This window comes from Acinonyx jubatus, chromosome F2, assembly GCF_027475565.1.
Source record: "Acinonyx jubatus isolate Ajub_Pintada_27869175 chromosome F2, VMU_Ajub_asm_v1.0, whole genome shotgun sequence".
NCBI lineage: Eukaryota > Metazoa > Chordata > Mammalia > Carnivora > Felidae > Acinonyx > Acinonyx jubatus.
This window is the reverse complement of record NC_069394.1, coordinates 63,003,279-63,014,788: the sequence shown is the minus strand read 5'-3', so window position 1 is coordinate 63,014,788 and position 11,510 is coordinate 63,003,279. Positions and strand designations below refer to the sequence as shown.

General features: G+C 38.2%; 1 pseudogene; it reads left to right on the top strand.

The window, feature by feature from the left end:
• Window positions 1-394: 394 nt before the first annotated feature.
• On the top strand, window positions 395-5,122 carry LOC113600762 (proteasome subunit beta type-2-like; annotated as a pseudogene).
• Window positions 5,123-11,510: the final 6,388 nt, after the last annotated feature.

Genomic DNA, 11,510 nt, shown 5'->3' with positions numbered 1-11,510 from the left:
CCCAATTAAAATGTTTTTGGGCAGTTGGCCACCACCGCCATCTCTAAGAACATTTTTGAGGAAGAGGAGTCTACACATAAATAGACATCATCAAAATTGAACCACTCTGGTGGCCATGAAAATGCACCTCAACCAGTTCTTCTGTGAGAAGTGGGATGCAAATGCCTAGTTTCTGACCTCACCACTGCACTGATTGATCCAAGCCAAATACTGGCCTAAGCCTGTGAGGGATACTAGGGCAGGCCCCTGCCTTGAGAGAAGCAGCTTTGGTCTGACCAAAATCTCTATAGAGCTGCCCTGCAGAGTCTCACTCTGCTCCCTCTCACTCCTGCTCCTTCCCTCTCTCTTTCCAGGGCTTCCTCCCTTTGTTTTCTTCACCGACCTTGACTTTTACCATGATAAATTCTCACATACCCAGTCCTGTCCACTTTAATGAGGACTCAGATTCATGCAGCTGTTGTCTTTGGTTGAGATGATTATATATATATTATCTTGATTTTTTTTAGAAAACCCAAAGAGCACTGTCTCAATGATCATCAAATTAATTTTCCTCAAGTCCAGAGGTAGAAAACCCAGTACTGGTATAACCAAGGAGTCACCTATCCTTTTGCTCCAGCATCCTAATTCTGGCTTTCATCCTCAAGGCACCACACGGTACAAAATGGCTGCTAGAGCTCCAGTCGTCCTAGCTGCTCCAGGCAGCAGGAAAAAGTAATGGCAGACAGACCAACACAGTATTTCTTCTAATGATCTAGCTCCCTCTAAAAGCCTTCTTAGAAGTTCCACACAACTTTCCTTTTTGTTTCATTGTCTTCAGCATAATCACGTAAATCACATAAACCTAACAGCAAGGAGGGCTACTAAAATGCCATGAACATTGACATCCAGATTAGCATTGGGTGTTCTATTACTAAAGACAAATGAAAGAATGGATATTTGTGGCAACTCTCAGTCTCCTGTACCCTACTTTTCTCTCCATTTCATGGAGACAGGGAAAAACGTAATGTCTGGATTTCTGAGAGAAAGGGTCCGACCATGTGCTTTATCCATCTTTGTCCAGGGCTGTAGGAGAATGGACCTATGCTCACTTCCTTCTTGAGTTCTTCAAGGGCCTAGGCTCAGGATGTCAGGACACAAATGAAAGTCTTTAATCATCCTGACTAGACCCAAGTACACATTCTACATGTGTTCAAAATTGCAGTATAGCGGTTAAAAACAAATGGACTTGGATGTCAGGAAGAATTAAAACCAAATCCCAGCTCCTTTGTTCACTAACGGTGTGAACTGATGGCCAAGCAATTAAACTTTCTGCCAGTAAATGTTCAAGAAATGTTAGTTAGCTGTTGGTATGGTATTTTTACATGAGGTAAGGACTGAATGCTTAAACAATAGGCAGGGCATAAAAAACTACCCTAAAATCTCTTTGGTTTTTAACTTAACTCATCCTAAACTCTGTGCCTTAGAACACCAAACTTGTCTTAAAAAATTTTTTTTTAAGTTACAAGTACCTTTCCTGACGCCTCTATTTTAAATATTTCCAGTCGTTTTTCTTTTTTTCTCTACAACTCTCTCTTTCTCCATATCTCTCTCTCTGTCTCTCTTTGCGTGTGTGTTTTTTTGTTTCTATGAGCATTTTTTTCCCTGTCTTTTGCTTTTCTTCCTTTTATAGGTTCCCTGATTTCTAGGATGCTTACCAGATCCTCTTTCCAAGCTCCACTAACATTGCCATACATCCTTGGGTTCCAACTGGCACCTGACATCTGGTGCCATAGTGTGGTAGCCCAGACTCACACAGCCCCCATGCCTTCCTGCAGTCTATGAGCAAGTGGTAGCTGGTAACCACCTATTTCCTGCATATGTTTAATCATTTCAGCACTCTGAGACCAGGATACATATTTTCAGCTAATTAATTCAGATATCGTAAACAGTGAATAACGAATTTGAACTTAAGTCTAGATGAGTTAATGAAGAGATTGGAAAATCCCTGTCTAAGCAGCAAAAGCTTCTTGCAAAATCACCCAGGATGATCTTAATAATCTCTAGGCTTGTAGATGGAGTGTTCACTACACTGTATACCGTAAGGCAGTATGATCACTCAAAATACTTCATTTGTTTGGATATCTATGGCTAAAATGATCTTTTAATTTCTTGTCTATAAATAACATATTCTATCTTTCTCTACTGATAAACCCTGCTGACAATCACTTGCCCACTCATCACTTTATCAATTTAAAAGATTTTTTTTAGTTTTTTTCTCTCCTAAAGAAATTATATTGGACATAAATAACACAGGATCCTAGCTTTTGCCTACCTACAAGGTTGAAATGATTTCTCATCCAAAGATAGCTCTCTAGGATCCTGTACTTCTTATCTTTGTGGCCTATGAGAATTGCTTGACTTGGTCATCTTATTCGTCAAGTAGAGTTAACGATTTCTACCTGCTAAGATTGTTGTAAGGATCAGAGACAATGAATTTGAAACACTAAGCCCAGGGTCTCCTATTTAAGGGACACTGAATAAAAGGGGGCAATAGTGGTAATGATGGTGGTAATGAAGATTATAAGGAGATTGTGGAAATGAAGGAGATGAAGGGAATGGAGAAGAATGTATTAATTTTCTATTGCTGTAATAACAAATTGCCACAGACTTGGTGGCCAGAAGTCTGTGGGCTTGGTTGGTTTGCTTGCTTCATGTCTCATGAGGTGAAAGATGTCAGCAGGGCTGTGTTCTTTCGGGAGGCTTTAGGGGAGAATCTGTTTCCTTGCCTTTACAAGCTTCTGGAGACTACCTGCATGCCTTGGCTCTTGGCTTTCTCCCTTCATCTTCAAAGCCAGAAATGGTGCCCTTCTGGGGGGGCTTCAAATGTCTCCTTCCTCTTCTTCTATCTCATCTCTCTGACTTACTATTCTCCCCTCCTCTTACAGTTTTATAGGCCCATGTGATAATATTGGGCGCATCCAATAAGCTCTGTATCTTAAGGTCTATAACTTTAATTCCATCTGCAAAGATCCTTTTGCCATGTGAGCTAACATAATCACAAATTCTAGGGATTAGAGTATGGACATCTTCAGGTGGCCATTGTTCCATGTACATGGAGGGAAAGTGTAATGCTGATCGTTATAGGAATAATTGATAAATTTAGACACTAGCTTCTAAAGAATAGAGCCTTTTTCAGTATTTATAAGGAGATAAAAGCTTACATGATAAAGTCAACTTGGTGTAGTGTAAAGAGCACTCACCTTGGTTCCATCTCTACAGTCCTGTCTCAATCATTAAGCAGTTTTAGATTTCTGGTCGCTTATTTATCAAATAAGAAAGTCAGTTTAATGATATAAACTTTGTTTCCAATTACAAAATACTATCATTCAATTAGAATAAATTTAATAGCCAAGCAAGAATCTCCTGAATCTTGCCATGAATTACATGACAGTATCTCATCAAAACTAAAGAGGAATGTAGGATTGCATCTGTGATTCGTAGCTCATATGGAAAATTGTGATAAGGAAGAAGCCAAGCGTTATTTTTTTAAGGGATCAGAATCTCATTGAAAGGCGAGCATGTGTTGTCAGTTTCTTAGCATCAAATTCTCCTGCTGTGATCCATCCTTCCTTTGAAAGAGCAGGAAAGACAACCAAAGCACGGTACATAGCTAAGCTTGAGCAGACAAGAGCCATTATATACACAAATCTATTACTTCTGCGTACAGGAATGCATCAACATCTGTAAAAATATAAATGCAATTTCCTCTTAGGCAATTCCTGAACATAAAAAATGTCTGGTCTCTCACCGGTGAGACCGAGATGCCGGCAAGTCCCACGCTCTGTCCTCTCAGCCTCCCTCTGCTATCAAGGGAGGCAGCATCCAGGGCCCCAACTATCTTTGTTGCCTCTGACCAGGTAGCCGCTAACAGAATTGTCCAGATGAAAGACGATCATGACAAGACGTTTCAGAGTGAAGAAATCTTATTCTTATGTGTTGGAGAAACTGGAGACACTGTACAGTTTGCAGAATATATTCAGAAAAATGTGCAACTTTATAAGATGTAAAATGGTTATGAACTGTCTCCCACAGCAGCAGCTAATTTCACATGGTGAAACCCGGCTGACTATCTTCAGAGTCGTATCTCGAATCATGTCAACCTCCTCCTGGTTGACTATAATGAGCATGAGGATCCAGCACCCTACTACATGGCCTACCTGGCAGCTTTGGCCAAGGCCTCTTCTGCAGCCCATGGCTTCCTGACTCACAGCAGACTGGACCGATCCTACACACCAACAATCTCTCGTGAGAGGGCATGTAACGTCTTAGGAAACGTCTAGAGGAGCTCCAGAAATGCTTCATTCTGATTCTGAATCTGAATCCTCAATCCAACACCTTCAGTGTTTGAATCATTGACAAAAACAGCATTCGTGACCTGGACAAGTTTTCCTTCCCTAAACAGGGCTCTTAACCTCATGCCCTCCCTCTCACTTGCCAGGGAACTTTTTAAAATGCCATCCTTTATCTTTTTCTACTCTTTTGATGCTCATTCTTGATAGATGGTTAATTCACAATAAAGCTGAATCTGAATGAACTGAAAAAAAGAAAAATGTCCTGTATGGGGGATGGGTATTTAGACTTTGTCCATTCAATAATTTGCCATTTTTCTTCTGGTAGCTTTTCCAAAATTAATGTTTACTGCAGGTAGAATTTTGAATAGGGGTTTACAGTAATAAATGCAGCACAAATATGTTGGTTTATTAATAACAGTACAACTTCTATTTTTCAATCAGCTAAGTGATTCTCAGTGGTGTTTTTAAAATAAGAATATTTAGCATCAACTAACTCGGAGTGACTTCTTCCCATTTATGTGCCCTTTGTTATCATGAGAATTTGACCCATCTTGAAAATCGCCAGACAATAGGAAATAGTCTCATTGATCATCTTAATTAGACCTTTATTCAAGACCTCACCATCATTCACTGATCATCTTCTTTATACTCTACACTGGGCTAAGCCCTGGAAACACAAAGATGACTAGTACAGAGATTTTCATTTCAAGAATCCCAAAGACAAGTAAAAATAAGTAAGTAATGTAAGAGGTAGCTGCCATCGTAATAACATCTACACAATGCAGAGATAGTTCATGAGGAGAGTCAAGGAAATATAAGGGTGTGAGGAAAGCTTCAAAGAAGTAGTTGTATATAAGCAGGTTTTTATTTTGCCAGGTACACAGAATAGAAATAGTCTTTCTAGAATAGTCTTTCACACAAAATTAACAATAAGCACACACAGGACAGAAAGAACATGCACGTGTTTGAAACTTCACTCTTTTTGAAATACCAATGTACATTCATTAATTTCTTTCCTTTTTTTTTTTTTTTGACATTCACAAGAAGTCATGGTCCAGTATAGGCAAATTGCTAGAATTACAAGTTACTTCTACTGATGATAATTCCAAAAAGAGAAAACCAAAGTTTGAAAAATGATAAATAATATGGTAGAGGAGTGGAGATTTTACATTAAAACCTTAGGATATATAAAAGAAAATAAGAAAAAGTCTTGCATATATGTCCAATGCCTTATATGGAGTTAGGAAGAAGCTGTGTAAAGCAAGCCGACAGAGGCAAAGACAGGAGATTAGAAGTGGTTTAAGGAATGAAAGATGGGTGATGGGGAGAGATATACGAACATTCCAGAATCATAAAATCTGAAAAATATTTAGATAATAAATAGATCATAAAATCTGAATACATTTAGACAGAGGACTAGACTCAGGAAAAAAGAATGTCTCAATATGCATATTATTTGCGAAAGAAAAATTGATAAGCATCTCATTAGAGCTGCTAAAGAAAGATTTTTTTTAAATTTTTAAAAAACATTTATTTATTTTTGAGAGGCAGAGCACGAGTGGGAGAAGGACAGAGAGAGGGAGACACAGAATCCAAAACAGGCTCCAGGTTCTGAACTGTCAGCACAGAGCCCGATGTGGGGCTCAAACCCACAAATCTGAGATCTTGACCTGAGCCAAAGTCAGATGCTTAACTGACTGAGCCACCCAGATGCCCCAAGAAAGATTTTTTTAAATCTCTAATCAATAAAAGATGATAAGTGGAACAATTCTCATCATTAATAATTTAAGTTTTATCATTACTACTACTTTTATTTAGCCTTTTGTCTCTATAGCAGCAAATGTGTTAGAAAGGAAAGCTTATATACTACTTTTAAAATTTATTTTTCTTTTGATTTTTATTTTAGAGAGAGAGAGCATGAATGGAGGAAAGGGGCGGAGAGAGAGAGAGAGATGAGAAAGAGAGAGCGAGAGAGAGAGAGAGAGAGAGAGAGAGAATCCTAAGCAGGCTCCACACTGAGTGTGGAGCCGGACGTGGGGCTTGATCCCACTACCCTGGGATCACAACTTAAGCCAAAATCAAAAGTCAGATGCTCAACTGAGGTACCTCCCAGGTGCCCTGATATATTATTTTTATTTATTTTATTTTATTTTTTGTGAAGGATGCTGCAAGTTTGTTCTTTGCTTAAATGAATACAAAAACCTACCTTGGAGCAGATTTTCTTTGTTTTCTCCTCCAACTCTGGAGTGGTCACCTCTTGGCCATGATGATTTGAATAGAGTGTATCAGGATCATTTGTGGCTTAGTGGAGACCACCTCTTCCTTTGAATTTACAACTTGATAATGTGGGAGGGGAATGGGAAAATCTTAATAACACCAAAAGAACATTCCAGAAGAAAAAAATTAAGACCTGGAACACCTATTCTTTGGTGCTTCCATATTACTAGACCTTCCCTCACAGTGGGTTCTCATGGTCTTAACTAAGGTTTGCTGGTAAGAAAGGACATCAAGACCACGAACGTGAAATTCACCAATAGGGTTGGAAAAATACAGCTCAACCTATGTACCTAAAGTTTGGAGAAGAGCTAGTTTTGCCACAGCCTTGGACAAAAGCCCTGTGATATAACAGCCCACTTTGGGAGCAATGATTATATATGAGTGTGTATTTTTTTTAAAAAAAGCTCTAAAGTTAGGAGCTCACGGATTGAGCCCCACTGCAGCCATGCATGTGACTAGCCCGATAAGGTCAGCCCCAGTGAGCGGGACTCATCAAACCAGGTAAGACCAAATTTTCACCAGCCTTAACTCAAGAAATCTAACCAAATCAGAGATTTGGGTGTGTTTTTTTAGGATTGTCATGTAATGGGGAAGTGAAGTAAGATCAGGCAGAGAGGGGAAGTGAAATGTGATACAATCTCAACAAAGGCTGGCCCAAATCCACACAGATCTCTGGAACTGTGGCTGTTGCCCCATGGAGTCAAAGAGACTGGACCTTCACTGGATTTGGGCTCCTTGAGGAAGAGGGCAAGGAGAACTAGGAACAGGGCAAAGAATTGGAGGAAGCCCTCGGGGGATGTGCCTCTCATTGGCCTGGGGCCATCCCACAGAATGACTTAGGTGACAGTCAGCCTCCCATGTCCCCAGAGCTGGAAGAATGAAGCCACCAAAAACAGCTACAAAGACCTGCACCTCATGAGCAGATTACCCAGTCCTCTCTTATCTGGGATACATCAGGAGATAAAATCAATAAATGGGGGCACCTGGGTGGCTCAGTTCGTTAAGCAGCCGACTTTGGCTCAAGTCATGATCTCACAGTCTGAGTTCTAGCCCCACGTCAGGCTCTGTGCTGACAGCTCAGAGCTTGGAGCCTGCTTCAGATTCTGTGTCTCCCTCTCTCTCTCTGCCCCTCCCCTGCTTACACTCCCTCTCAAAATAAGTGAATAAACATTTTTTTTTAAAATTAATAAATGGTATAAGCAGGATAGACACATTTTCTTATTTTATTTCTGACAAATATGTGGGAGTTAGACTATATAAAAAGTAGTGTTCTAGGAGATTACCCACTGATTAGTTGTCCATAGTTCTCATAAGGACTAAAAGTCTAAAGAACTTTCTGTAATTTTAAATGATACCTCTGCAGTCATGAAACATTAACTATAAACCACGATTTATTTTCAGTTCTATTTTATGATTCCTTCTTCTATTCACTGGTCCTATGCCTCCTCTCCACTACCTCTTTTCTTTTTATTCCATGCAAGGCAGCTGCATTTTGCCCCTCCTCTATCTCAGCCCTATCATACGTTTAGGGCTAAAGCGGGCTTGCAATGAAATTTTTCAAATCATTACCCATTTCACCCGCTCTGGTGGCTTCTAGTGCTCTGTCCTTCTTTTTGAAAAAGCTAACAGGTCCGAGCCCTGCACAACGATCGTCTCAAGCGTCAAGCAGAGATTTACACTAAGCCATGTGGTGCTGCCATACAACAAAGCAGGTAGACGTGTGGACGTGCCCGTGAGTGGAAGGGATGTCATATGGGGAGCTCTGATCGAAACTCAATGCCTTGAAGCCCATGGTAAAGTCCTTCCTGAAGTGCCCTTGTCACTAGACCAAGTAGCTTACAGCAAAAATGACTGAGATGATAGAGATTTGAGTAAATCAGCATTGGAAAGTAAGGCTGGGTAAATAAGCATTAGAACCTTATAGCTAAATAGCTCCTTGCATTCCCTTACACTGGAAACCAAGGAACAAATGTATATTCTGTTATATTTCTTAGCATCTATACTCCTCAGAAGCTGCCTTGCTTCTCATAGCATAGTAATAGCTTCCTGCTCAGCTATGAAAACAAATCTCCAATTCAAAACTAAGAACACACTCACTTCATATCCAACTTTTAAACATAAAGCATAATTTTATTCAAGCTTACTTTTATAAACAAAAATATACACAGAAAAGCATTTTGAACTAAATTAATTTATAATGTAAACTCTACAGTATATTAAGCACATTTAATCAACTGAGTTGAATTCATTCTAGGAGGAAATGATACAGTACCTAGCTTTGATAGTCAACATATGTCAGGATATTTTTATGATAGTATTTTCATGAAGCCCAGGTATGAATTACTAATCTATTTGCCTTGGAGGGAAATGGATGAATAGTTGAGAATGTTATACGAGTTGACAGGGCTCTGGTCTAAGCATACTTATCATATAAAGAACAAGATGGAAATAATTCTACATTGGAAGATCTGCTTTGTGTTAGGTAGTTACACGAATTCCTTCTATGCTTTATGTATCAGTCCTTAATTACCGTGCTGGATTCCTGGCAACCTTGCTATTTTGTCTTTTTTATATTATCTAAAATAAGAATTATATGGTAAACTTTTTCATTTTTTAGCATACTACATCAGTGTAATTTAACAACATTAATCCGACCAGTCCTATTTTTCCTACAATGTTCTATCTTTTTACTGATATCTTTCTTTTCACTAATCAAGAATCTTTTCAAGTTTAAAATCCATCTTTTTAAGAGTTAACCAGTTAATGCCATGTTAGTAACACACACACACACACACACACACACACACACACTTCTTTAGGTATTTTTACCCAGAATATTTCATTTCTCTAATTGGATCAATGCTCAGTAACATAAAATCTCTCTACTAACCATGAAAAAAAAGAAACAGATTTAAGAACATTATATCAATTTCAACTAAGTAAAGATATTTATTGCACAGTGTGGTGCCCAACACATAACTTTATTTAGTTATAAGATGAGTATCAAATGGGTAAAATGAATAGTCTCCTTTGAGGGGAAAACTCATAATCTCTCTAAAATTATTTTTTTGGTTTAAAGGATTACAGGAAATGACAGCTTCAAAGAGAAGAGTAACCTAATAAAATCAGTGTTGCCCTTTGACCGAGGCAAGAAGGGCAAGAGTGTTTCAGAGGGCTCAGAATATCACAAACCCATGCACAAAATAAATTTATTAAAGGTCACATGCTCACCACTGTCACTCACAAGCCAACATTCAGAGCAACCCATAACCAGTGCTGTTCAGATGTTTAACAACTAACTCAAGGGGATAGCGGGAACCTGGTTCGCATCATGTGCTGATTTCCAAGGTATAAGTACTCCCACCAGTGACAAGTTTCAGACTCCCAAAGTGATGGCACTGACCACAGAATTGGGAAAGGTGCCATGAATGGACTTTCTCACGCCCATACCAGCTGGTTCCAGCACACCACCGACTACAGCTCTGACCATCCCCTCCTGTGACTAATGCAGCCAGGCTATCTCCATATCGCTTGTCTTCTGTCTACAAAATAAAGATGGCTGTGTCCAATACCATGAAGTTTTCTGTATTTGGTTTCTGAATGGTGCTAGAGACAGACTTTATTTGGGGTGTGGGCAAGATTTAAAAGGTAGAAACTTTAACTTGAGAATAAAATTAAAATAAATATAAAAATAAAAAATAAGATAAAATAAAAATAAAAGTTAGAAACATTTAGACGAAGGAAAGGACAAATTAATTAGCTTGTCAAATCCTTCCTCTCTGATAGCTTGAATGCAATTAACTCTTGCATAAGAAAATGTCATAATTTTAGCAAAAATAGCATAAATTAATACTTTTACAATGTTCTAGTAAAAAAGAAAATATATGGGGTGCCTGGGTGGCTCAGTCGGTTGAGCTTCCAGCTTTGGCTCAGGTCATGATCTTGCAGTTTGTGAGTTCGAGCCCTGCGTCAGGCTCTGTGCTGACAGCTCAGAGCCTGGAGCTGTTTCGGATTCTGTGTCTCCCTCTCTTTCTGCCTCTCCCGTGCTCACACTTTGTCTGTCTCTCTTTCTCAAAAATAAACATTAAATTTTTTTAAATAAATAAAAAAGAACAATGTAATGATTTCGCTCAGAGAAAAAAATAAATCTTGTGCATTGAATTTATAAGAATTTATAAATTCTATATGTTTTCTTGTGATCACTCATCCAAGTCAACAGACCATTTAAGTAAGCAAGCACAAGTATAAATCAGTCATCTTTGATGTTTTGCCAATTTTCAGTTATATTAATAATGTAACTTCACACATACATTTGATTTGTTATATTAAGTCCTGTTTGCCAACATAGAAAGCTAGCATATATTTTACTTAACAGGTTAATAGTTTGATTTATAACTTTAAATATTTGGACATTACTAATTAATTGGCTGTTACTTAGAAAATTGCTTTTCAATACTATCACATCCAATATTATATTTGCTATGCAAAAGGACCATAAGTTAATCCTTTTGGGATGAAATTTTTTTAATTTGTCAAGTATTGTGGAAATATGGATTAGAAATACAGATTTGTTAAAGCAAGTTTTCTTTTCCCCCCACAGTAATTAAGCATGGTTATTGATTATAAGTGGAATCATTTAATCATTTACATACAGAACATTTTGATGTCTGGAAATAGATTCAAGATTTTGAAGACAGTAAGCAGTATTTTTATTTTCTTCAAAGATTTTCTGAAAACCCAACTCTTCTCTTTGGAAAATTTTTTTCCTAAAGACTGTGGATTTCCTTAATTAAACCTAAGTCATGTATAATTGTGCTATAAAATTCGAAACGAATAATTGAACCTCCCTGAGTCTTAACTATCTTATCTGAATAGGGAATTAAGGATAGCACATATATATAT